The 27,435-nt window shown below is 35.1% G+C and overlaps 1 long non-coding RNA gene across 1 annotated transcript; it reads left to right on the top strand.

The window, feature by feature from the left end:
• The first annotated feature begins 6,203 nt into the window (after positions 1–6,203).
• Positions 6,204–26,396, top strand: LOC143683067 (uncharacterized). Its single transcript, XR_013175404.1, has 3 exons — positions 6,204–6,294; positions 15,876–15,948; positions 26,301–26,396. It is a non-coding gene; the product is annotated as an uncharacterized LOC143683067 (long non-coding RNA).
• The last annotated feature ends 1,039 nt before the right edge of the window (positions 26,397–27,435 follow it).

The following is a 27,435-nucleotide window of genomic DNA, read 5'->3' as shown; positions in this document are numbered from 1 at the left end:
TCTTTGTAAGCCCTAAATAAAAGACGACATTATTTGTGCCAGATTCTAAAAAAAAAAAAAAAAAAAAAAAATTAGTGTGGATGGTGCTGTCGGAATCTGTATGTCTGATGTTTTAGGAACCAGTGACCTTCAAAGATAGACTTCACCCAAGAAGAGTGGAACCTGATGGACACACTCCAGAGAAAGGTGTTCATAGATGCAGTGTTCATTCCACAGGTATTTCAGAAGTTTATTTTATTGATGTATTTATCTGTCTGTCTGTCTCTGTAATCAATTTAATCTATCTTGTACCTATTTAACAAGTATCTGGAAGAGCTTCCCCATATGCCACAACAACCTCTGCCATTATTCTTTCATAAAACTTAAAACTACTTGCAAGAAACTTTGTTCTTCAATTTTTACTTCTCATTTTTCACACCACTGGAATCTAAATTCCCTGACTAAAGTTTAATTTGTTTTTTGATACTTAATCTCCAGTATTCAGAGCTATACTGAGAATCAATAAATTTTATTTAAATTGTATATAAATTGATTAAATATAATCTAAATAATTATTATGCTATACAAAACAGAAGAAAAAGGCATACACTTTTTCCATATATAACATCTTCTTTCTGGTAGATCTTATGTTTACTGGATTCTTTTAAAAATTACTATTTAACCAGTGTGGAAACATAATTTCTCCTTTTATGGAAAGTGTAGTGACTACAGACTTTGAATTCAGACATTGGTATCAAAAACCACAGATCCCTAATGTCATTTGGCACAATGTCTAACATCCCTTTGCTGTTGAAGGATTGTCAATATCCTGTGTTCAAGTTGTGCTTCCCTGTGTGACCTTCAGTGTTAACTTTTCTCATAGCCTGCCATGATCTTAATACTAATGCCCAGTAATCAACAGATATAACAAAAGCCCTTGTATTTCTTTCCCATAAACAGGTATCAGCTATGTGAATCGGATCTGATTTTCAAATTGGACCAAGGAGAGAAACTGTGGAAAGAAGTGTTAGGACTTTCCATAAGCCAGGGTTTAGGTGAACTCCAAGAACATGTCCTTCAATGCAAGACGTACTTGGTCAGTGAATTAGTAGACTCTTGGAAATATTAACTGAAATTTTCTTTAAGTGAGTGATATTCTCTTAAATGTAGGCAAGAATAATGGCAAGAAAATTTCAAATGAATCATTATTCTTCTCATGTGCTAGTCTCTATTCAAGTATCCATCTCCCATTGTCTTTTAATTTTATTAACATACTTATTGCAGTTAACCTTTAACATAATGGCCCTTGTCACCATCATCTTCTTTGAGGATTCCCCTGTTTTTACCTTCCCAAATCCAATCTTCATTTTATTTTCCTCTTATTTTAATTATTAACATATTTTTAATTGTCAAATTTCTGAAAAAAATGTTTTTACTTACTAGTTTGTTCCTTAATTTTGCATTTCTTTCCTCTTCTAAGAGACTATGTTTGAAATATATCACATGAGTTTTGGCAGTTTTAAATTTTTTCAATCTCCTATTGACACTCTAACATATTTGTTTTCAATCATTTCAGACAGAGAATGTGACCTTGAAATACAATAAAAGATATCTATGCAACATATCCTCAGGAATGACACATCTACTACCATTTTGTCAATGGTACATTTCTTGGGTATGAGCACTGGTCATTCAAGTAGAGAACTTAGAATGGAATAAATCATGAATTCAACACAATTCCCTGACTTTAATTTAAGGTGTAATTAAGCACTGTACCAGTAAAAGTTTTGAACAGTTAACATGAACTCAAAACCATAACATGAGGTCTTAAAAAAGTACAATTGCTGAAACACCATGCATATATGTAATTTTTGAAACAGTGGAGTCTTCAAAATTTATTAGATAGCCCTTAAATTGGGATGCTATAGAGGATAAAATCTGTTCCAGCAAACTATGTAATGTAACTAATGTGAAAAATTTTAAGTAGTTCCCAAAATAATTAGCATAGAATTGATAATAGATCATTGAATTAATGAATATTTGTGAACAAACTTTTAAACATCTCTCCTTTCTTTCACAGCAGCAGAGCTCTTACATACAAGGGGATATCTTTGAATGCAATAATTTGGAAGAATTCATTCACAACTCTATATTGACTCAACATGTGTCAACTCAAGGTGGAGTGAAATCCTATATCAGCAAAATACTTTAAGAAGTCCTCGGTGAGCAGGCATCCTTCAATCAATGTATGTAAATTAACACTAGAAGTAAATCATGTAACAGTCATATATGTGGGAAAGACTTCATAAAAAGTTCTGATTGTAGGTAACATGAAAAAACACACACTGTAATAAAAAAGTATGGGTGCCAAATATGTGGGAAACCCTTCAGTAAATCTTCCAACCTCAGAAGACAGGAAAGTACTCACAATGTACAGAAACACACTGGAGAGAAATCTTATGATTGCCATCTATGTGGAAAAGCCTTCAGTCTAATATCTACCTTCAAATGACATGAAAAAATTCACACTAGAGAGAAACCATTTGAATGTTATCTTTGTGGAAATGCCTTTAATAGAATTATGCCCTTAGACAACATGGAAAAAGCCACACTGGAGAGAAACCGTATGAATGTTATCTAAGTGGGAAAGCCTTAAGTTGAATACATATGTGGGAAAATCATCAGTCAAATATTTACCCTTAGACAACATGAGAAAACTCACACTGGAGAGAAACCATATGAATGTTATCTATGTGGGAAAACCTCGAGTCGAATATCTACCCTTAGACAACATGAGAAATTTCACACTGAAGAGAAACCAGCAAATGCCATTTATGTGGGAAATCCTTCAGTATATCTTCCAGCTTCAGAAAACATGAAAGAATTCACACTGGAGAGAAATCTTATGATTGCCATCTATGTGGAAAAGCCTTCAGTCTAATATCTACCTTCAAATGACATGAAAAAAATTCACACTAGAGAGAAACCATTTGAACGTTATCTTTGTGGAAATGCCTTTAATAGAATTATGCCCTTAGACAACATGAAAAAAGCCACACTGGAGAGAAACCGTATGAATGTTATCTAAGTGGGAAAGCCTTAAGTTGAATATATAACTTTAGACAACATGAGAAAATTCACACTGTAGAGTAACAATATAACTGTCATTTATGTGGGAAAGCATTCATAAAAAGTTTTAACTTTAGAATATGTGAGAGACCTCAGATTAGAAATCAACAATATGGGTGTTAAATATGTGGGAAAGCCTTCAGTCAAAATTCTTCCTTTTAGACAACATGAGAAAACTCACATTGGAGGGAATCCATATGAATGTCATTTATGTGGAAAACATTCAGAAAAACTTTTAACTTTAGAAGACATGAGAGATTATTCTTTAGAAGCAAACAAATATGAGTGACAAATATGTGGGAAACCCTTCAGTTAATATTCCAAATTTAGACAACATGAGAGAACTCACCTATGAATGTAATAAATACAGAGGAGCTTCAGCCACAACTCCAATGTTCAAATAAATGAGAGAACCTACACAGGATTATAATTCTGTGCCAATGTAATCAATGTGATAATGCCTTCATTTGTCATTTATCCTTTAAAAACATGAATGAACTACAGTTGGAAGAACTCTGTAATGACCAGGAGGTCATGTCAGCTGAACATCAACCTAGGTGCATATAAGAAAAATATAGAGTAATAATAATTCCTAAAACTGAAAATATAACAGAAAAGTACTTAACAGGAGGAAAAGACACCAGAGGAACAACAAATAATTAATGTTGGAAAAGATATTTGGAGAAAATATTTAATGAAATGAACATGAAAAATTATTGTCTCAGTTTAATGAATGAAGGAAATATTTAGTGATTTCAAATTCCCCCATCAGCATGAAGGCTCTCATGCAGAAAAAAATTCCAATGCAAAATCAATTGAAAATTATTCAGTTAGTGTTCACATCAGAATCACCAGATGGGGAATAGATCTCTAACAAGAATTCTCCACCATATAATCCAATCACAAACCCAGAATATGGCATAAGTAAGATTTTAAAGAGAAGAGATATGGCAATGTTGAATGCAGAATTTTATAACAACTAGTAGGAAAGAAAATTAAATTTTTCCCCAAATAGATCAGTACCTGCAAAATTATGTGAAGTAAATGTTGCTTCTGAAATTTCTCTTAAATGGTCCAGTTCTTATATTTTATTCAACACTGAATAAAGTTATAATTACTGGGGTGAATCAGAAAGTAACATTGAATGAAACTGAAATGTGTACAGTACAAAATGATGTGCTATATCTATTACATATGGTTGAAATGTATATATATAGATGTGACTAATGGAATATATAAACAAATAGATAACTTGATAAAGTGTGATGGTGTATAAATTTCCATTTAAAATGCCTTTATTGCTATGAGTTAAATGGAATTTAAATATTAATTATTAATGTTAATTATTAATACATATTAATTTAAATATGAATTTATTAAAATATGAAAAGTAAATAAGGTTACAGGCTTAAAGCCAGGTTGTATTCCTTTTATCAACTTATCTTAGAAAACTGAGTTACAGTTTTCAGGGCTAAAATGATACTTGTAATGTAATAGACTGAATAATGATCCTATAACCCCCAAAGATATACAAATCTTAACCCTTGCAGCCTTGAATGTTATCTAAAACAGGAAAGGCGTCTCTTCACATGTGATTAAGATAAGGATGTGGAGAACAGGATGTTATTCTGGACTATATCAGTAAAATTCAAATTTTCTTATAACACAGAAGAGAGAACATGATATGGCAACCAAGGCTGATGGAGGCATTTCAGCATGTTATGCTGTAGGATTTGATGATGAAAGAAGAGACCAATAGGCAAGGAATGCTAACAGCTACCGGAACTTAAAAAGGCAAGAAATGAAGCTTTAGAGGGCAGAAAAGGTAAGGAAATGGATTCTTCCTTAGAGTCTCCAAAGGGAACGTGCAGACACATTGGTCTCAGACCAATCCAATTTGGAATTATGGCCTGCAGAAATGTACCATAACAAATTCTAGGTGTTGCAAATGGTGATATATAAAATAAGAAAACATGTGGTAGCCCTTATAATAATTTTTAAATATATATTATTTCACAGTTCTCTGTTTTAGAAGGTCACTTTAACATAGCTGTTGAAGAAAATATATTGTTATAAAAAATTGGCTTTTAAAATTTTGCCAACAACAAAAAAAATTTTGCCAACATTAAATTTTCCTAATATAACAAACTTCCCCATTAACAAACATCATTGATTTAGGAATAACTTACTTTGATCATATATATAAGTACATTTCAATGTAATTTGTATTTGAATAGTATAGTTTTATTTTGAACTAAATAAAAAAAAAGGATGTAGGGTTTAACAAATGAGTACCATTGCTGAAACTCTATATGGATATTTCTCTCAGCTTCCAGTATCTTAGTGCAGCTAGGGGTAAAAACCTAAAATTGTGGAATTGTAACCCATACCAAACTCTGTAATCTGTTCTATAACTAATTATCGTGCTGTGCTTTGAAATTTATTGATTTTTTAGATATATGTTATTTTTCACAATAAAGAAAATGAATAATGATAAAAAATATATATTCCTTCTATCCTCTAATATTCTGGAACAGCTAGAAGGAATTATGTGAGATGATGATATAGTAGCCCACAACAAACTCTGGGACTTTTATTAACTACTTGTGGTAGAGTGCTTTTTATATGTTACATGAAAATCCATGTAACATATAATTATAATATATTTAACACATTGTGCTTGTTTGAAAATATTATGTACCCCAGAAAAGCCATATTTTAATCCTAATCCAATCTTGTGGAAGCAATCATTTATTTTAATCCCTATTCAGTATTGTAGGTTGGAATTTTTTGATTAGATTTTCTCCAGGGAGATGTGACACACCCAGTTTTGGGTATTAACTTTGATTAGCTGGAGATGTGACTCCAACCATTTCAGATGGGTCTTGATTAGCTTACTGGTATCCTTTAGAAGAGCACAAAGTTTTGGAGAGATCTCAGAGCAGACAGAGCCTACAGAAATGACAGAACCAATGGAAGCCTCAGAGCCAATGGAATCATCACAGAAGAGCTGACACAGATGACAACAAATGGAATACAGAGTCACAGATAGCTGTGGAGGCTTGGAACTCAGCAGATGTTGCCATGAGATTTTAAGTAAACCAGAACCTATAGAGGCAGATACCAGTCATGTGACTACACAACTGACGAAGGTGTTCCTAACTTATGGACCGCCCTTGAATTAAGGTAACCTCTTCTTACTGCCTCAATTTGGACACATTCATTTCCTTAGAACTGTAAATTTGTAATTTTTAAAATTCTCCTTTTTTAAAAGCCATTCCTGTTCTTTTATATCTCATTCTGGTAGCTAGTAAACTGATACACACAATATATGTTAAACTATATTACAGTATAATTTTATATATCATACAATTCATTGGCATTTACTATATCCATAATTTATCACCTGTATATATTTCCAAAATATTTTCATTATGTCAAAGGTAACCATGTACCAATTAAGCAGCCATTCCCTAATTCTTATTCTGGTTACTCATCTGCTTTCTATGTTATGGATTTATTCATAATTTATTTATATTTCAATATACATATTTATATTTTATACAAATATTTGTATATTTATCTCAGATATATTTGATAAAAATTGAGCCACACAGTATATGATCTTTTCAGTCAGTGCCCTTTCATTTATCATTTTTTTAATGTTAATCTGTGTAACATGAATCAGTACTTCACTGTTTTTTTTCCAGTTTTTTTATTAATTAAAGAAAAAAAGAAATTAACACAACATTTAGAAATCATTCCATTCTACATATGCAATCAGTAATTCTTAACATCATCACATAGATGCATGATCATCATTTCTTAGTACATTTGCATTGATTTAGGAAAAGAACTAGCAAAACAACAGAAAAAGATAAAGAATGTTAATATAGAGAAAAAAATAAAAATAATAATAAGTAAAAAAATGACACAATCAAACAAACAGACAAACAAAAAAAAACCTATAGCTCAGATGCAGCTTCATTCAGTGTTTTAACATGATTACTTTACAATTAGGTATTATTGTGCTGTCCATTTTTGAGTTTTTGTATCTAGTCCTGTTGCACAGTCTGTATCCCTTCAGCTCCAATTACCCATTATCTTACCCTGTTTCTAATTCCTGCTGGTCTCTGTTACCAATGACATATTCCAAGTTTATTCTCGAATGTCGGTTCACATCAGTGGGACCATACAGTATTTGTCCTTTAGTTTTTGGCTAGACTCACTCAGCATAATGTTCTCTAGGTCCATCCATGTTACATTTTCAATGTATAATATAACATATATGCAAAGAAAAGAAAGAAAATAAGAATGGTATTCAAAGCACTCTACCACAAGTAGTTACAGTAAAAGTCCCAGAGTTTGTTGTGGGCTACTATATCATCATCTCACATAATTTCCTCTAGCTGCTTCAGAATATTAGAGGATAGAAGGAATATATATTTTTATCATCATTCATTTTCTTTATTGTGAAAAATAACATATCCAAAAAGTCAATAAATTTCAAAGCACAGCACAATAATTAGTTATAGAGCAGATTTCAGAGTTTGGTGTGGGTTACAATTCCACAATTTTAGGTTTTTACCCCTAGCTGCACTAAGATACTGGAAGCTGAGAGAAATATCCATATAGAGTTTCAGCAATGGTACTCATTCGTTAAACCCTACATTCTCTGTATAACTCCACCATCACCTTTGAACTTTCTCCCACTCCAGGGGTATTTGAGCTATGGCCATTCTAAATTTTCATGTTGGAAGGTGCTGTCAATAATATGGAGTATGGGGATGGAACTAGTTGATATTCTGGAGAGGCTTTGACCTCTGCATTTCAGGACTTATCTGGTCCAGGGACCCATTTGGAGACTGTAGGTTTCTGTAAAGTACACAGAACTTTTGTAGAATCTTATATTTTGCCCTAGATGTTCTTTGGGATTGATTGGAATGGTTTGGGTTTTGGTTTGGCAAGTTATGATAGGGAACAATGTCTACTTGAAGATTGCATTAGAGCAACTTCCAGAGAAGCCTCTCAATTCTAAACTCAGCCACTGATACCTTATTTCTTACTCTTCTTTTTCTACTTTTGGGCAGTGTAACATTAATGGTCCCATGGTACCAGGGCCAGACTCATCCTTGGAAGTCATCTCCCATGCTGCCAGGGAGACTTTCACCCTGGGTGTCATGTCCCACACAGGGGGGAGGGCAATGATTTCACTTGTAAATTTGGGCTTAGAGAGGGTGGGGTCACATCTGAGCAGCAAAAGAGGTCCTCTGAAGGTGATTCTAAGGCACACATATAGGTAAGCTAAGCTTTTCTCCTACATACATAAGCTTTACAAGGGCAAGCCTCAAGATCAAGGACTTAGCCTATTGATTTGGGTGTCCCTAATGTTTGACACAGTATTAGTGGTTTCTCTGGTGGTAAAGTTCAATAGTTCTATATTTTTTCTTCCATCCCTCAAGGAACATTGCCAATACTTTTGGATTATCTGTTTAATATATTCTGGGATATATCCAGACACTATATTAAACTGTACAGGATTAAGGACCCTCATTTTTATTCTGCACTCCCTGTATTACAGTTATTTAAGTCAGCTATCTAGACAGGTTGACTTAGATTATGTTCCACAGAAAATTTAGGTTCTCAACAAAATAAAACTTTCTTCCTTTGGTCTCAAAGAGTAGGTGAGGTTCTAAAATATAGACAATGTCTTCCTTACCCCTGTGCTCAGAATTACCTTAATCCTGACTTGATCACCTTTATTCTTGTCTCTGAAACCAGGTTATAAATGTATAAAACAGCCTCTCAAAATTAAGAAATTATAGTTACCATTCTGGACTAAATGTGACTGCTACAAGAGCTTACAATCCAGGTGCCTATTTTCTTATAAACATTTTCTAAATACAATAATTGCTGTTTTGTTTCTGGCTTATTTTGGATCACCCACAGATTCCCTCACAAGGCTGCATGCCTCACAACTTTGTCCCTTTTTTGGTAGCACAATATCCAATCATATGTATACACCATCACTCACCAATCTGCATCTCAGTCAGTGCACCATTCAACCACCTGCATTTATAAGACATCATGGATAATGTCCAAAGTCCACAGCCCATCACCATTCTTAATTTGAGATAATTTAATTTTCCCAAGAGAAAGAGAACCAACAAACACACCCTCACCAAATAAGAAATCTAAACCTCCCCTTAGCTCTTGTCCCTCCCCCCATTATTTACACCTGGTGTTGCTCTTGGTACTTCTAATGTTTCCCTATTAAACATAACACATAGCATGCAATAGCAGTTTTCCCCATATAACCTGAACTTAAACACTCTTTGTACAAGAATCATACCTTTGAAGTAGTTCATGTAAGAACTTCTTTATATCTGTGGTGATAATCAGTGGGACCCATAGGTCTATACATCCTTTTTCAATCATGTTTGCCTTCAATATGGTGCTATTACTTGTAGACACATTAGTGAACTACCTTCACTTTTATCTATTTCTTTACATTCGAGTTCTACCTCATTAGCTAAATGGTCACCCATTTCTAGCTTCTATGTATATCTAAATCACCTATAATTTGTATTATAAGCTTCTGATTTTATCTTTACTGTGGTCATAAAAATGGAGTCATACAGTATCTATACTTTTGTGTCTGGCTTATGTCACTAGCATTATGTCCCCAAGGCTCATCCATCTTCACACATGCTTCAGGATATAATTTCTTCTTACTGCCTCATAATATTCCATCATATATGTATGTATGTATGTATGTATATGTGTATGTATATATATATATATATATATATATATATGCCACATTTTATTTATCCATTCATCTGTTGATGGGTACTTGGATTGTTTCCATCTTTTGGTGATTGTGAATGACGTGACTGTGAACATCACATGCAATGTCTGTTTGTGTCACTGCTTTCAGATCTTCTAGGTATATATTCAGTAATGCTATTGCTGGGTCATAGGGAAATTTGGTATTTATTTTCCTACAGAACCACAAAACTGAATTCCATAGTGGCTGTACCATTATACATTCCCACCAGCAATGGATAAGTGTCCCAATTTCTTTACATCTTTCCCAACATTTGTACTTTCCTGTTTGTTTAATAACAGCCATACGTATCTGGATTTATCATACTTGAAATTCATTGGGCTTCTTTGATTTGTACAATTTTTCCTTTATAAAGGTTGAGATGTTCCCCCCTGTTGGGTCCTCAATTAATCTTCCTAGCCCTTTACACTTCTTTTCTCTTTCTGAGATACCAACGATTCTTATATTTGTACACTTTGTTTTGTTCATCATTCCTCTGAAATCCAATTCAAAATTTTCTATCCTTTGTTACTCACTGTTTTGAGTGTTTGAAATCAGTTGCCCTGCCATCTGGTTCACTTATTCCTTCTGCTTCTTCAAATCTTCTGTTGTGTATCTGTAATATACTTGTTCCTTGGTCTGCAGTATCTTTAATCTCTGTGATAAATGCTATTTTTCTGTTTATTCTTTCACATTTTTCTTTATGCTCTTCTAGTGTCTCCTTGATCTCCTTTATGTCATTAGTCAGCCCATTGATATTATTTAGTAGAATTATATGATCATCTTTGATTAGTTGTTCAAAGCCTTTGTTTTAATTTCATAATTATGCTCAGCTATATCTCTCTACATCATTATATTCTTAGTGATCTTCTGTTGTTTACTGTCATGTAAATATCTTGATTTGTTTGCTTTGTAAGTTGATTTCCTTCAGTAGTCTAAAACTTTATATTTGTGGGCTGAATGTTGAGCAGGATGTGGGATGCTGGGTGGTGCATAACTGCTTGGTGATGTGTTGTGGTGCAGGCATAGACACAGTCTTAGGATACTATACTGGTGCCTTTGAGAATTGGGTGAATGTTGTGGGGTTGTAAATGTGCAGTGCAGGGGATGTGTGCATGTGGTGCTGCTTAGGCAGATCTTGGAGTGTAGGAGCAGGGTGAAGCATGTGGGACACAGAAGTAGAGCTTGTCTAGTCTCAATCTCCCATCCATGCTCCTCAGAGCTTTGGGGCTCTTTGCATCTGCAGGATGATGTTCAGTTCTATGCTTCTCAATTCTTCAATTTTTTTTAACCAGGGTCTTTGTATGTGGTGTAGAAAGACCTCTTGGGTCATGTACACAATGGGATCACTGTCTCAGTTGCCTTCCCATCCCTTTTCCAGCTATTCCTTGGAGCAGAGGTGAACTTGACCTATCATAGCACACCTTCTTCACAGAACCCTCTGTTCCACCATCATCCTAGAAACCTGGGTCCAGCCATTTGGCAGTATTTTGTGCTATCCAACTCAAAAAGCTTTGTTTATTTTATCCATCAAACCAACCCCTTCTCTGCCAGGACAAAAGCTCCTAGAACCTCAAACATTTATTTCAGTTTTCTCTGGGCTGGGGGTCTATATTTTAGTAGGCAGAATTTGCATTATTTATGCAAGTGGAGCTTGGTTGAGCTAAGCCCTTTTTTGCTAGTAAAGTCTGTTTCCTTTACCTTCAGAGCACCAGGGTGCCAAGCCACTGGTGGTGGGAGTGCTGGCCTCCACAGCTTGGGGACTTACAGTTCTTTGTGGAGTCTCAGGCTCTCCAGCTTGTCCAGATTGGTGTACACTGTGTGTCTGACCTGATGTAGCCCCATGAGTTGTTCTGTACTGCACCTGGCTACTTACTGTATGCTCTGGAAGATGAACTAATTCCATACCTCACTAAGCTGCCTTCTTACCCTAATCCTACTTCTTCGGTTTTATGGCTGAATAATATTCCATTGCATGGTTATAAATATTTATCTGTTCATCCATTGGTGGATATTGAGGTTGTTTATGCTTTTTTGCTATTATGAATAATTCTTCCATGAATACACATATACAAGAAATTATTGAATATCAGTTTTCAATAATTTGGGAGTATATACACAAGATTAAAATTTCTGAGTAACACAAAAATTATAAAGCTAAGTATGAGCTATCACCAAAGTTATCTGAAGTGGCTTTATCATTTTACATTCCAATCAGCAAATATGAGGGTTCCAATTTCTCCACATAATCCCTAACAATGATTTTCCTCTTATAAAAATTTTACTCTGCATCACATTATCTTAAAAGTGTATTATTTTATTAGAGAGATTCATTGAGATATAATTCATAAATGATGGATTCACACTTTTTATATCTCACTAAGCATATCATGATGCAGACAGATACAGTCCGGCCTAATGACAAAATTTAGATACCAGAAGAGACACAGACTTTGAGATAACTAACCAAAGATATTCATAAAATACTACTAAATAAAATCAGTGGGATGACTAATGACATAAAGGATATCAAGAAGACACTAGAAGAGCATAAAGAAGAATTTGAAAGAATAAATAGAAAAATAGCAGATATCACAGAGATTAAAGATACTGTAGACCAAATCAAAAGTATATTAAGGGCTGGCCATTGTGGTTCAGCAGGCAGAGTTCTTGCCTGCCATGCCAGAGACCTGGGTTCAATTCCAAGTGCCTGCCCCTGAAAGAAAAAAATACATTAGAGACACACAGCAGCAGAATTGAACAGGGAGAAGAAAGAGTAAGTGAACTGGATGACTGGACAACTGATTTTGAACATTCAAACAGCAAATGGAGAAAAATGTGGAAGAATTTGTTTTGGATGTCAGGGAAATGATGAACAAAACAAAGCATGCAAATATAAGAATGACTGACATCTCTGAAGGAGAAGAATAAAAGGCTAGGGATATTAGTTGAGGATATAATAGGGGAAAACTTCCCAATCATAATAAAGAACATAAGTATGCAAATCAAAGAAGGCTAACAAACTTGACATAGAATACATTCAAATAGGCCTTCCCCCAAGACACATACTAATCATTCTGTCATATGTTGAAGAGAAGCAGAAAATCCTTAAAGCGGCAAGAAAAAAGCAATCTACTACATACAAGGAAAATCACATAAGACTGAATTCAGACTGCTCAACTGGCACTATGGAGGCAAGAACGCAGTAGTATGATATATTTAAGAAACTGAAAGAGAAAGGCTTCCAGCCAATAATTCTGTACCCAGCCAAATTTTCCTTCAAAACTGAGGGAGAGATTAAAATTTTCACAGAGAAGTGAATCCTGAAAGAATTTGTCAACAAGAGAACTGCTCTACAAGAAACATTAAAAGGAGTCCTGCCAGTTGAAAAAAAAGACAGGAGAGGGAGGTCTGGAGGAGTGCACAGAATTGAAGAGTACCAGTAAGAGTAACTTAAAGGACAAAAAGATAGAGGGAAAAGAATAAATAGATGTGACAAACAAAATCCAAAGGATAAGGTCATGGATTCAAGAAATGCTTTTTCAGTAATAACGTTTAATGTTAATGGACTCAACTAACCAGATAAAAGATACAGATTGGCAGAATGGATTAAGAAATACAGCCCAGATATGTACTACTTACAAGAAACAAGGATACAAAGAGATTGAAAGTGAAAGGATGGAAAAGGGTGTTCCATGCAAGCTATAACCAAAAGAAAGCAGGAATAGCTATACTAATATTAGACAAAATAGACTTTATTTATTTATTATTTGTTGCTTACTTTTACTTTTTTTTTTTTACTAAATCTTGTAGCCATACATAGGTGACAAAATTACCCATGGTGCATAATTACTGATTGAGAACCACTGTTACAAATTCATATGCATCAAGTGCTTTCTCTGTGCCCACTACTGTGCTCAGCCCTGTCTATGAGTTACTGCTTTTACCCCTCATGACACTTCTGGAAGACAGGTGTGATAATTACCTCTATAAGGCTAGTACCTCCCCTCTCCAATGGGAAATGATCTGAGGCACTAGGTTTTCAATTTAGGTTCATGTTGTCATACATATATGAGTTGGGTAGGAGGGTTACAACCATATATGCTTAGGGAGAAGTGGTGTAGACATCTAAGACTATTAAGGTAAGAGGATCTGGATTGGAAAGAATGAGGACTGCAAAAGAGAGATGGCTAGAGGAGAAGGGGGGGGCTAGGAAAAGCTGCTTAATGACAGTGGGTTATTATGGATGATCTTGGAATGTGGGATCATTTTCCAAGAAGAGAAGGAGCTGAGCTATGGTGGAGAGATTGCAGTAATCAAGAGACCTGGGTTTGAACCTTGGTTTCATCAGGTGGCATGACATTAAGTAGAGGTTGCATGAGACCTCAATACACCACTTTCTTCTATAGACAAAACAATGACACAGAGGATCAATAAGGAAATAGAGAAGTTAAATAACTTGACAAATAAATTAGGCCTAAAAGACATATATATGTCATTACACTCCAAAAACACCAGGATATACATTCTTCTGTAGTGCTCATGGAACATTCTCCTGGTTAGACTATATGTGGGGGCACAAAACAGGTCTTTATAAATTTAAAAACATTGAAATTATTCAAAACATTTTCTCTGATCACAGTGGAATGAAGCTGGATATTAACCACCAACAAAGGAAAACATTCATAAATATAAATAGCACACTCTTAATTGGTCAAAGAAGAAGCTGCTAGAGAAATCAGTAAACATCTGGAGATAAAAGAAAATGAATAAATAACATATCATAACTTAGGAGACTGGCAAAGACTGTGCTGAGAGGGAAATTTATTGTGCTAAGCACCTGCATTAAAAAAACAAGAATGAGCAAAATGTGAGAAAGAACAACAAACCAACCCAAAAGCAAATAGAAGAAGAGAAATAACAAAGCTTAAAGCAGAGTTAAATGAATGGGAGAACAATAGAAAAAGCCAATAAAACCAAGAGTTAGTCCTTTGAGAAAATATGTTATAAATATAACATTGTGTTACAATCACCAATATCTAGTTCCAAAATATTTGGGGGTCTTCAAAAAAGAACTCTGAAGTCATTAAGCAATAATACCCCCTTTGCTCTCTCTCCTCCCAGGTTGTGGTGGCCTGAAATCTTTATCTGTCTCTGTGAAATCTGCTCACTCTAGCTATTTAATAAAAGAGATATCACATACTATTTGCCTTTTTGAGTCTGGGTTATTTAAAAAAACAGATGTCTCCAAGGCTTATCCATGTAGGAACAGGCATGTAGCAGAACATCATTCCCTTTTTTTCATGTGTGGAAGACTTTTAATCCATTTAGAAAACTGAAAATTATTATAGGCACTTTCTTTTGGCAATAAAATCACATTCTGATAAGAATAATTCCAAATGTTAAATTTTCTAAATATTCACTCTAAACCAATAATTTCTTTAGAGTAACAGTACTTTCTTTACTCATTGTTGAACACTGCCCTTGCCTGAAAGAGACATATTTTTGAGTAATAAATTTTTAAAAATGCATTCTTCGTAGCATACTACTGACAGCCACTTGCTATCAGAAAAAATGGTCAGCAAATTTGGACTTAAGTTATTTTTAGGACTCATAATTCTTTTGGGTACTTTATCATGGGGAAAAAAGCTTTTCAAGTTCACTGCACAGCTCATCCAAAAGTATTTTGAAGAGTCCTTTATTTAATTAAGAACACACAAGCTGCAAAAACTTAATGTTGAGGGTGTACCTGGCAGTGCCTTTACTTTAATGATCTCCTATCTTTCCTCCAGGGTACATCATTCATGTGACAAAAGGACTGAATGTACACCTCACTGTCATCAGTGTATTAAATATTATAAAAGCTTAGTATATTTCTTATTTTTAGATAATAAATAAACCAAATAGGAGTTTGAATATTTTATTCTTATCCCATTAGTTTGTTTTGCATGCCAGCTAAGATGCGTATCTCATAGAGGAGCTACTACAACATTGTGCAACTGGTTAAGAATGTGAGTATTGGGGGCCATACAGTCCTAGCTTTGCCCTTTAGAAGTTTTGACAAGTTAAATTAATCCCCAGTTTCTTCATCTTAAAAAAGTAGATTTTATACATACACATATCCACAGCGAAGGTGTTTCACTTCTTCATCTCCAAAGGTCATTGGCTGGTGGACTCTGCTTCTCATGACTATGTCATTCTTCTCTGTTCTCTCTGAATCGCTCAGCTTTCTCCAAAATGTTTCCTTTTTTATAGGATTCCAATAACCTAATCAAGACCCACCCAAATGGGTGGAGACACATCTCCACCTAATCCAGTTTAACAACCACTCTTGATTGAGTCACTTCTCCAGGGAGATGATCTAATTACGGGTTTGAATTTACAGTACTGAATAGGGATTAGAAGAAATGACTGCCTTTACAAAATGGGATTAGGATTAAAACATTGTTTTCTAGGGTACATACGTCCTTTCAAACCAGCACAGGTACTAAACATGGTAGATAAATACATGTTCCAATCCCTTTTCTTAATTATTTTTGGTATATAGCAAGCATGAGATTGCCAGATTATATGGTATAGAATTCTGATTTTCAAAATTCAGAGGAACTACCAAGGAAGTTTCCATATCAACTACAACATTTTACAATACCACCACCAATGTGTAAAGTTACAATTTCTCTGAATCCCCACAGAAAAGACATGTAAGCAGGAAACTGAGAGCAACAGAACACAGAGCACAGGGGAGAGACTGGTGATGTCACTGTGCACCTGCCATTTAATAGAGGAGTCCAGGATAGCCAGCAGCTGGCCTTCAGGAAGAGTACATTGCCTTGATTTGGGCATTTTCACAGCCTCAGAACTGTAAACTCATAAACTAATAAGTTCCATTGTAAAAGCCGACTCTTTTATGGTATTTGCATTTCAGCAGCTTTAGCAAATTAGAATAATCATGGTGTATAATTCTGTTTATATATCATATAAAAATGCTGTTGTTTTTGGTTTGCTAGTATTGTGACAAGTGTTAACAAATATAGTTATAGTTACAGAATCATTATCTAAATGCTCTCTAACTTTCTGATATACTCTGATGTACCCAGCAGCAATTATCTGTAACTGTTATAACTCGCTTAACTGTAACCCAGATGACTTGTTTCTTTGATGCTGCTGCTATGTTTTACAATATAGTTGTAATCATCTTTACCCTGTAACTGGACAATAATGTGTTAACTCATGAATGGTCAAGTATGTGTCTCCTTATCTTTTTTTTGTAACCCTCAACTTTGATACTCTCAGTGTTTATTAACAAAGTAATGTGAGTCAGCCCAGAACTGACTAAGTCATTTCTAATCAGAGTTGGCCTGCAGCTGATATATTCAATAGCCAAAACCTTAAACTTCAAGTGAGCAAAGCCAGTAATCAACCTGTACATACTCAGAGATTAGACTATCTCCAACCTCATCATCTAAATCTATCTGATTTTGTTTGAATGCTATAAAATACTGAATGTTTCTCCAGCTCAGGGAGACAGATTTGAGGAAACATTCTACTGTCCTCAGGAGGCTAGCATTTGCTAAATGAACTTTTGCATTCCTCAAAATGTGAGTGTCATTTAATTGACTCTGTTGCACATTTGCAAGGACTCACTTTTGAGCAGCCACAATATTTGGTGGAGGAATTGTGCATCTATATTCATAAGACATTTTGGTCTGTGGTTGTTATTTCTTGAACCGTCTTTAACTGGATTTGGTATGAGAGTGATTTGAGCCTAATAGAATGAATAAGTGAGTGTTTCCTCCTCTTCAATTTTTTTGGAAGTGTCTGAACAGATTGGAGTTCTTTTTTGTCGTTGTTATGTTTGGTAGGATTCCCCCATGAAACCATCTGATCCTTGGCTTTTCTCTGTGGGAAGTTTTTGATTATTGTTTGTTGAGCTATTCTAGTAGTTTGTTTGCTGATCTATTCTATTTCATCTTGAGTAAATATAGGTAATTTGTGTGTTTCAAAGAATTTATCCATTTCATCAAAGTATGCTCATTTGTAGGCATACCATTTTTTTATACTATCCACTTATAATCCCTTTTATTTTCAAAGGTTGTAATAATCCTGTAGTTTTCAATTTTAATTTTATTTATTTGTATCCTTTCTCTTTTTATCCTTTTCAGACTAGCTAAAGGTTTGTCAATATTGAAGATCTTTTCAAATAATGAATTTTTGGTTTTGTTGATTCTCTGTTTTTGTTTGATTGTTGGGTTTTCATTTCATTTATCATCACTCTAATCTTTGTTATTTACATCTTTCTGCTTTCTTTGTGTCTAGTTTGCTCTTTTTTTCTAGTTCTTCCAGTTTTGAGATTAGATATATGAGTGGAAGTCTTTTTTTCTTTCTTAATGAAGGATTTAAGCTGTAAATTTCTCTCTTAGTTCTGCCTTCACTGCTTTCCATAAGTTTTTTTTGTATGCTGTGTGGTGGGGTCACACTTCATTATTTTTCCATGTGAGTATCCCATTATGGCAGCACCATTTGTTGAATTTGTGTCTGTTTGTTTTTGGGAAGTGCCTGGACTGGGAATTGAACCTGGGTCTCCCACATGGCAGACAAGAATTCTACCACTAAACTGCCCTTGCATCCCCATCCATGATTTTTGGTATGTTATATTTTCATTTTCATTCACTTCAGAACATTTCCTAATTTTGCTCTGATTTCTTCTTTAATCCATTGGTTGTGTAAGAGTATATTGTTTAATGTCCCTGTATTGGGGAATTTTTTTTTCTTCCTCTAGCTTCATTCCATTTTGGTCAGAGAACATATATTGTATGATTTTGAAATTTTTTAATTTATTGAGACTTGTTTTGTGACACACTGTATGGTCTTCCTGGAGAGTGATCCATGTGCATTCAAGAAGGATGTGCAGTCTGTTTTTATTGGGTGCAATGTTCTATATGTGCATCATTCAAATCTTGTATTTCATTATTGATCTTATGACTAAATGTTCTACCCATTATTGCAAATGTTGTGTTAAAAACATTACTATTTGTGCACAATCAATTTTTCCCTTCTAATCTGTCAGTATTTGCCTCATATATTTTAGGGTATTCCTGTTAGGTGCATATATGTTTATAATTGTTACATCTTCCTGTTTGTCAGTATGTAATGACTATCTGTGTTCTTTGAAACTGTTTCTAACTTAATGTCTATTTTATCCAGTACTAGTATTGTTGCCCCAGATGACTTTTGTTTCCAATAGCTTGCTATGGGTTTTTCGTTCTTTCTGCCATGTAACTTTGACTTTAAAGTGAGTCTCACAAAAGCATAGAGTTGGGCCAGTCTTTCTTGATTTATTTTACCAATCTCTTCTTTTTTACTGGAAAGATTACTCCATTTAAATTTAAAGTCACTGCTGATAATGTAGGTTTTTCTCTTGACATTTTGCTATTTAGCCCTTGGAAGTTATAACTTTTTATCTTTCTCTTCTGTTAAAGCCTACTTTATAGTTTATCTGCTTTCTTGTTTTGTATCATTTTGCATGCCTTTTCAATTCTATATGGATATATTTTCCAATAGTTTCCCTTGTGGTTCCCATAGGGTTAAAATTTAATCTTCTAAATGCATAACAATTATATATGGTTGATAACAAATTAACTTCAATAGCTTGCATATATAGTTTTCCTATAACTTTATGTTCCCCCACCAGTTATATCTTTGTCCATTATATGTCCAAAATGTAAATTTCTCATTACATTTTATGCACTTGCATTTCACCACCTATGGGAAGTAAAAAGTGTAGTTACATACAAAACAATATAATACAATAATACTGGCATCTATAAGTCCCAAATAGCTATCTTTAATGCAGGTTTTTATTTCAGTTTTTTTAAAAATATTTTTTATTGGGAAATCACCCACATACTGTTGATCCATAGTATACAGTCAATGTCTCTTAATATCATCATATAGTTGACTATTCTTCACCATGATCATTTTTAGAACATTAATTATAATAGAAAAAGACTCACACATCCCATACCCCATACCACTTCCTCTCATTGGCCACTGGTATTTCAATCTACTTAAGTTTTTACCCCTTACCCTCCTATTATTTATTTATTTTTTAATCCTTATCTTTTTAGTCATCTGTTCATACCCTTATAAAAGAAGCATCAGGCACAAGATTTTCACAATCACATGGTTACATTGTAAAAACTATATATTTATACAATCATCTTCAAGAATCAAGGTTATTGGAACACAGTTAAACAGTTTCAGGTACCTCCCTCTGGCTACTCCAGTGCACCATAAACCAAAAAGAGATATTTACATAATGCATAACAACCTCCAGGATAACTTCTTAACTCTGTTTGAAATCTCTCAGCAATAGAAACTTTATTTTGTCTCATATTTCTCTTCCCCCTTTTTGTCAAGAAGCTTTCTCAATCCCCTGATGCTAGCTCCAGGCTCATCCTCAGGAGTACTGTCCAATGTTGTCAGAAAGATTTACACCTCTGGGAGTCATTTCCCATGTATGAGGGAAGGTAGTAAGTTCACCTGCTGAGATGGCTTAGAGAGAAGGCTCAAGATTTTCTCTTTGACCTGAAAGATGATAATTTCCTCCCCTCTTCCCCAATCTCACTTGGCTGAGGCATCTCCTAAGTTTGCTCACTTCTATCCTCCTCTTGCTATTAATTTTTCTTTGCATTTTTAGGTTCCCCACCAAATTTATTTCTTCCAGACTAGAAGTCTTTTACACTAAACCAATGCTGATGTAAGGATTTTCAGTTTTCCAACTTCTCTTTGGCCCCCTCCCTCTCAACTTAAAAGAGATAACCAGAAAGCTCTGTACCCAATCAGGCAGGATTTGCACCTCTAACAACCAAAAGACAAATGCCAGTCTCCCATCACCCTTTAAGATTAAGGGCAAGAACTCTCTAAGAGGGACATTTAGGCAGGCTAGAATAGAGAGAGAGTGGAGGGGGAAAAGGTGTGAAGGGACCCTTAAGCAAGGATGGTTAATCAAGGTCAGGAAAGCCTGTGTCCTGGAAAGGCAACATGTTTGGGAGCTGTTGACTTAGGGGAAACATCCAGTGGCAACCAACCCATCTGGATCCAAATGACCCATACCTGATTGAGTCCTCTACAGATAGGGGTGGGGCCAAATGCACTATCTACTACACAGCACTGCCCTGAAGAGCAAGGAAGGTAGAAGAAAATCTGTGAACAAGGAAAGAGGAAAGTGAGTAAGTAAACTAATCTATAAAATCTAATGTCTCCACATTGTCTATTGCCTCTTGCCTCTTTCACCCCTGTCTTTGTGAGAGTGCCTGCATATTCTCTTACATGCTTTCTCAATAAATTTTCTGCCTGATTATTGTAAAAAAAAAGTAACTCATTTAAAATGAGATTGTACTGAGACATTTTATGTCCTTGATATCTTTTCATAGTGGGGTTTTAGTTACTAGCAGTTGTCACAATTTGTTTGCATCCTCATAATATAATTTATTCCCTTTACAACTACCCTTACTTCCAGAGTCTTAACTGAAGTGTAAATACTCAAGGCTACTATAGCTGGAAAATTTTCCCAACATAACTTTTTGGAATGAATCTACCATTCTGCAGGTAGATTCATTGCAAGGAAGGAAGTCTTAGATGTCCTAAGAAGATATAGCTGAAGTGCAACAAAATATAAAAAACATTAAAAATTAACTGATAGAGAAACAATGTTTCAAACATTACAAAAATAGCCCTCAAATCCAAAATGTTTTTCTCTTTCAAAGAAAATAAATATTCTTCAACAAATAGATAATGAAATTAAAACTTTCTTGGGCAGGCCAGGGTCGTTCAGCAGGCACAGCTCTCACCTGACATGCCAGATACCAGGTTCATTTCTCATGCAAAGCAAAACAAAAAAACCTTTCTAAATAGCTACACACCTAGACAAGGTAAAACTACTTCTGATTTGTGAACCAAGAAAATTTAATACACAAGGTAAAACTTGATAATAGTAGGGATAAATAAACACATGTGTATATTTATTGACAATAATTGTATGGTCGATCATATATGACTTAAAACCCACAGTATCTTAAAACTCACTGAAGTGAATATCGTTGTATAAAACATAATATAGAGAATTGATGTTGGGGAGTATTAAAATAAGTACTGCAAAATGGGTTAGCTTAATAACAGAAATATGACTCATGGTCTAGAAAGCCTGTGTTATCTTAGGTTCACTACCTTCTGGAAGACTTGCAATCTGTAGGGTTCCTTGGGGTTTTTCCAGAATATGGTAATACACATGGAGGCAACTTCTGCTTTCTGTTCTAGATTCTATTGACTGTCTTTGGTCTCTCCTTCTCTGTCCAATTCCTTTGTTTATAACAACTTCAGCCATATAGGAAAAAGGCCCAGCCTCACTCAGCTTGGACACACCTTCAGAATCCTATTTATAAATCATTTCAAATCCACAGAATGAGGTGTTGAAACCTGGGCAAAATATTTGTGGGGGATATTGTTCAATCCTAAACAGAGAGCCTGTCTAATAAGAGAAACTCAGTAATATGGACTTGCAAGGCAAGAATGAAAGAAACTGCATACCATAAAATCTTGAACACAACAAAGATGTACTTTGAAAAATGAATGTTCTAGATAATAACATTTTCAACTATTATTTTGCTGCCATAATCACTTAAATTTTGAACCATTGAAGTGTGGCATATGACAATAAAATTTTACAAGAAATGCATAACAGTCAAAAGCAAGTGCTAATGAGAACTTTTTAACGAATAAGCATTTAAATGACATTTAGGAGTCTGTATTAGTTACTTAATATGTTGTTATTACTATGCAAAATGTAAATGCTGTAATCTAGGTTAAGAATCAAAGGAGGGTGAAAAACATGAAAGATGAAAATTTGGTAAGACTCAGTGATATATGTAATAAACAGTTAGGATTAAATTACACAATCTTTGAGACATGGTTTCAGGGAAATGTGTGGCAATCCCAATGAATATATTTACCTGTAGTAACTTAACAAAAACAAAACACTTTAATAAATGTAGAGTGTGTATTTATCACTTAACTTACTTATCACAAAGCATTGTAAATTTGGACATGCTATTTCAGAAATTTCCAATTTACCTCTAAGAACAAATGAAAACACACAAGAGAGATTTTCAGTAAGCTTTATACTAAACATGAAAAAGATAAAATTATATTTATTCAGAAAAAAGTATCATTTGTGAGCTTATGATGTGCTGAACAATGTTCTAAAATCCCCAGAAGCATTGTATATATAAGAATTTTGTAAGATTAATCAATACACCAAACTATTTTACAGTTGAGGAAATGGGACATATAGAGTTGATATTTATAGTCTTAGTTAGCAGTAGGAAAAAGTAAAATTTGAAAGTAAATGGAAGATTATATTTTTTCAGTGTATAAGAAGGTGTTTTGTGCTCTGATGAAATTACTGAGTCTGAATTTCTGAGGGACCATATCTGAAACCTGCATAAAATAGGAAACTATAAAGCAGAGGACATATATGCATGGTTTCTTTGGGATTGTTGAAGAAAATTCCCAATTCTTCATCACCCGTGCTGGATTGAAAGGATTATGTACCCCAGAAAAGCCATGTTTTAATCCTTATTCATCTTGTGGAGGCATCATTTCTTACAATCCCTATTCAGCACTGTAGGTTGGAAACTTGATTAGATTATCTGCACAGAGATACCACTACCCAATTGTGGGTATTTTCTTTTGATTTGAGGCAGATGCAACTGTCAATTCCAAAAGAAGTTCTTGATTAGTTTACCAGAATCCTTTAAAATCCTTTTGAAAGGAGCAATAGTGCCATGAGAACCATGAGAACGATGAGAGTCCACTAGCCAGTGACCTTTGGAGATAAAGGAGAGCACCCCTGGGGGAGATTCATGAAGCAAGAAGCCTGGAGAGAAAGGTAGCAGAAATCACCATGTTTGCCATATGCCTTTCTAGTTGAGAGAGAACCTCTGAACGTCATCAGCCTTCTTGAACTAAGGTACCTTTCCCTGGATGCCTTAGATTGGGCATTTCAATATAGTTGCATTAATTTGGACAATTTCATGTCCTTAGAACTGTAAACTTGCAACTTAATAATTTTCCCTTCTTAAAAGCAATTTTGCTTCTGGTATATTGCATTCTGGCAGCTAGAAAACAAGAACAGATTTTGGTACTAGAGAAATGGAGGTGCTTCAGTTTGCAAATACTGAACATGTTGGAAAAGGTTTTTAAATGGATCAGGGAAAGATTTCAGAAGAGTTGTGTGGAACTTGATAGAGAAGGCCTAGAGTTCTTTGAAAAGACTGTAGGTTGAAATGGGGATTTTAAAGATACTTCTGATAAGGCTTAGGCAGAAATGAGGCACATGTTATTGCAAATTGGAAGGAAGATGATTCATTTTAAAATGGCAGATAATCTGGTAAAGTTGACTAGTGGCTTTGGCTGGAAGGCAGATTTTAAAAGCCATGAATGCAGATATTCAGCAGAAGAGATTTTCAAATTAAATGAGGAAAGTACAGTCTGGTTTATCCTTACAACTTCTAGCAAAATGTGACAGGAAAGAGATAAGCTAAGATTGAAATCCTGGGTACAAAGAAACCAGAAATTGATGTTCTGGAAAATTCTAGGCTTCCAGGAAAAGACACACCAGAGAGTAGTACCTTATGTGAATATGTGGCCAAATGTGGAAGCATTCAGTCATTTCAGACAAAAACAGGATTGGAGATGGAGTTTTTGAGGAAAGATTTGTGGACATTTCTTCTGTCTGATGGACATGATCCAAGGGTATTGCATAGAAGCCAGCAGGGTCGTTGCAGGATCTGTATAAACAGAACCACTGCCAGTCAGGACTGAGAGGGAGAGAAAAGTGATCCTTTGGTAGAAAAATAACTGCAGAGGCAGAATTATGGAAGCTAAAATCTACAGTCAAGAAAACTCAGCCCAGGAGAGTGGACCCATCTAATCACTTGGAGAGGGTGAGTTTCCCTGAGAGCAGATGGTGGGCCTTCCACCTCATTACAGTGAAAGAACTGTGCCACCTTAGACCTTGGAGAGAGTAGGCCACATTCCTCAAAGATTGGGAAAAGCCTGGATGCCACCCCGTGGAGGGGTTGAGGGTGTGTCCCACATATGACAGACAGCCCAGGTGCTCAATGCTTGAAAAGGGCGCAGCTGAGAAAAATGTGGTCTCCCCAATGTCCCCCCAAGGTCTCACTCAGAGAGAGGCAGGCTGTTGCATAGGCACTTGGAAAGGTTGGGACTGCTGCTTTCTAAAGCCCTGAGGGTAAATGACTCTCAGTCCTTGAAATCTGAAAGAGTTTGCCCTGCAGATTTTCAAAACTGCTTTGGTCCAGTGATCCATGTATTCCTTCTGATTTCTCCTTATGGAAATGGGAATATTTCTCCTATGATTTTCCCTCCTTTGTATGTTGGCAGAAAATAACTTGTTCTGAGTTTTACAGGGCAAGAGCCATAGGAAAATTTTGCCTTAAAACATACCATGCCTGTAATAGACTTTGATGAGACTTTGTACTGCTCTTAACCTTGTGTTCTATTTGTTTTGTTACTTAAATGGTTTAGGGATCTCTGATATTGTGACTGAGTGAAAGCATTTTGTATATGGAATGAAAACATGTCTTTTTTATGGTCCAGAAGGTGTAATGTGCTAGTTTGAAAGGATTATGTACCTTAGGAAAGCTATGTGTTAATCATGATCCATCTTGTAGAGGCAGCCTTTTCTTTCTTTTTTCATTCACAAACATTTATTAAGGCATGCAATTATGTCCAAGACTTGCCTAAGAAGAAGGACATTAACTAATGTTTTTAGCTTGTATATTGTGTCAGCAATAACAGGCCATTATTAGGACCATTTAAAAAATTAAGAAGTTAAGTTTGGTCCAAAGCCACAGTGATAATAAAAGAAAAAGCAAAAATGCAAGTATCAATGACTTTTGACTACAAATCTCATGTCATTTAGTGTATAAAAGTATGGTCTTGCATTCAGATTTCATTGTAGGAACTCAAGGTATGGTATAGAAAACAGACATATGAACCAATGAACACATGATATGTTCTATCATATTTGGGAATATACAAAAAAGGCAGTATTTAAATTGACTGAACAAATTGGATTATTTCTATTTTTCTATATGCCCTTCCATATTCTTCTTCTACTAACAGGTATAGGTGCTTGACTACAGCTAATCCAACCATATTGTCTTAACCTCCTGGCCATACCAATTGCTTATAGGGGGTAGGCCTGCCAGAGTCTTACTCTGGGGCTTTTCAAATCAGAACTGGAAAAGTATAGATCTTTTCCTCTCTTATTACACAGCTCTAAGGATAGATGCAGAGATCCTGACAATACCCTAAGAGGCAGAGAAGAGATGGAGAGCATTCTGTGTTTATTAGAATTTCCATTTCCAGTAAATCCTACTTTTTCTAAGACTTTGTTCTTCTAGTCTTTTTTATTTCTATTATTTCATCAATAACTGTTGCTTCCTATGAAACAGAGCTCAAAGTATATTAAGGAATGATGAGAAAAAGGAAGAAAGAAAGAAAGAAAGAAAGAAAGAAAGACACAGACGGGCTCAGGGGGTCTGAAGCTTAAGATTACATCAGACAGACTTCAGACAATTTTATTCTTAACCAGATCCTGGTTATATACTGCAGGATGACAATAGGCATGCATGCATTTCCTGAGGGAACAAAGTTCATATCTTTCAGTGTTCTTTCTTCATACTTAAAATAACCATTTGTGGTAAACAAACAGTCTCTTCCTCCCAGACTGTTCTGCATAAATCAGATCACATAAAGCAGCTTACTGCTGCCACTACCCTAGTGCCATCTACTCCCAAGTTGTTCCACAGGTCTTATGTTAATCCTATCTGCTACAAGTAACCATCAAGTGACTCATTCACTCATCAAATATTTTTTGAATATATATTATACCAGGGACTGTTCTGGGCTCTGTGGATAGATGATATGTTAGCCCTCCTCCAAATTGATTCCAAATAACCTTTGTCACTCAGTGTTCATGTCCTTGAATAGTCCCCCCACACTGAATAAGGGCTGGCTTGTGTACCATAAAATATGGCAAAAGTGACAGGGTCTAACCTCTAAGGCTAAGTCTTCATGGCGTTGCAGCTTTTGTCTTATCTTAGACTGCACATTTTAGGAGAAGCCAGAAAAACATGTGAGCAGCCTTATGAAGAAAAAATCTAAGGCCCTTCATCAACAACAAATGCCAACTTGACTTTTATGTGAAAGAGTCCTCTTGGAAGCAAATCCTTCACTTCTGGTCAGGCCTTCAGTCTTGGCCCATATCTGACTGAATCACACGAGAATCCCCAAGCCAGAACCAGTCAGCAAGCTACTCTTAGATTCCTGTTGTGCAGAATTTGTAAAAGATAATATGACCTTATTGTCATTTTAAGATTAAATTTCAGGGTGATTTTTTTGCCACAGTA

The sequence above is a fragment of the Tamandua tetradactyla genome, chromosome 1 (assembly GCF_023851605.1).
Source record: "Tamandua tetradactyla isolate mTamTet1 chromosome 1, mTamTet1.pri, whole genome shotgun sequence".
In the NCBI taxonomy this organism is placed as follows: domain Eukaryota; kingdom Metazoa; phylum Chordata; class Mammalia; order Pilosa; family Myrmecophagidae; genus Tamandua; species Tamandua tetradactyla.
This window is presented reverse-complemented; position numbering and strand designations above follow the sequence as displayed.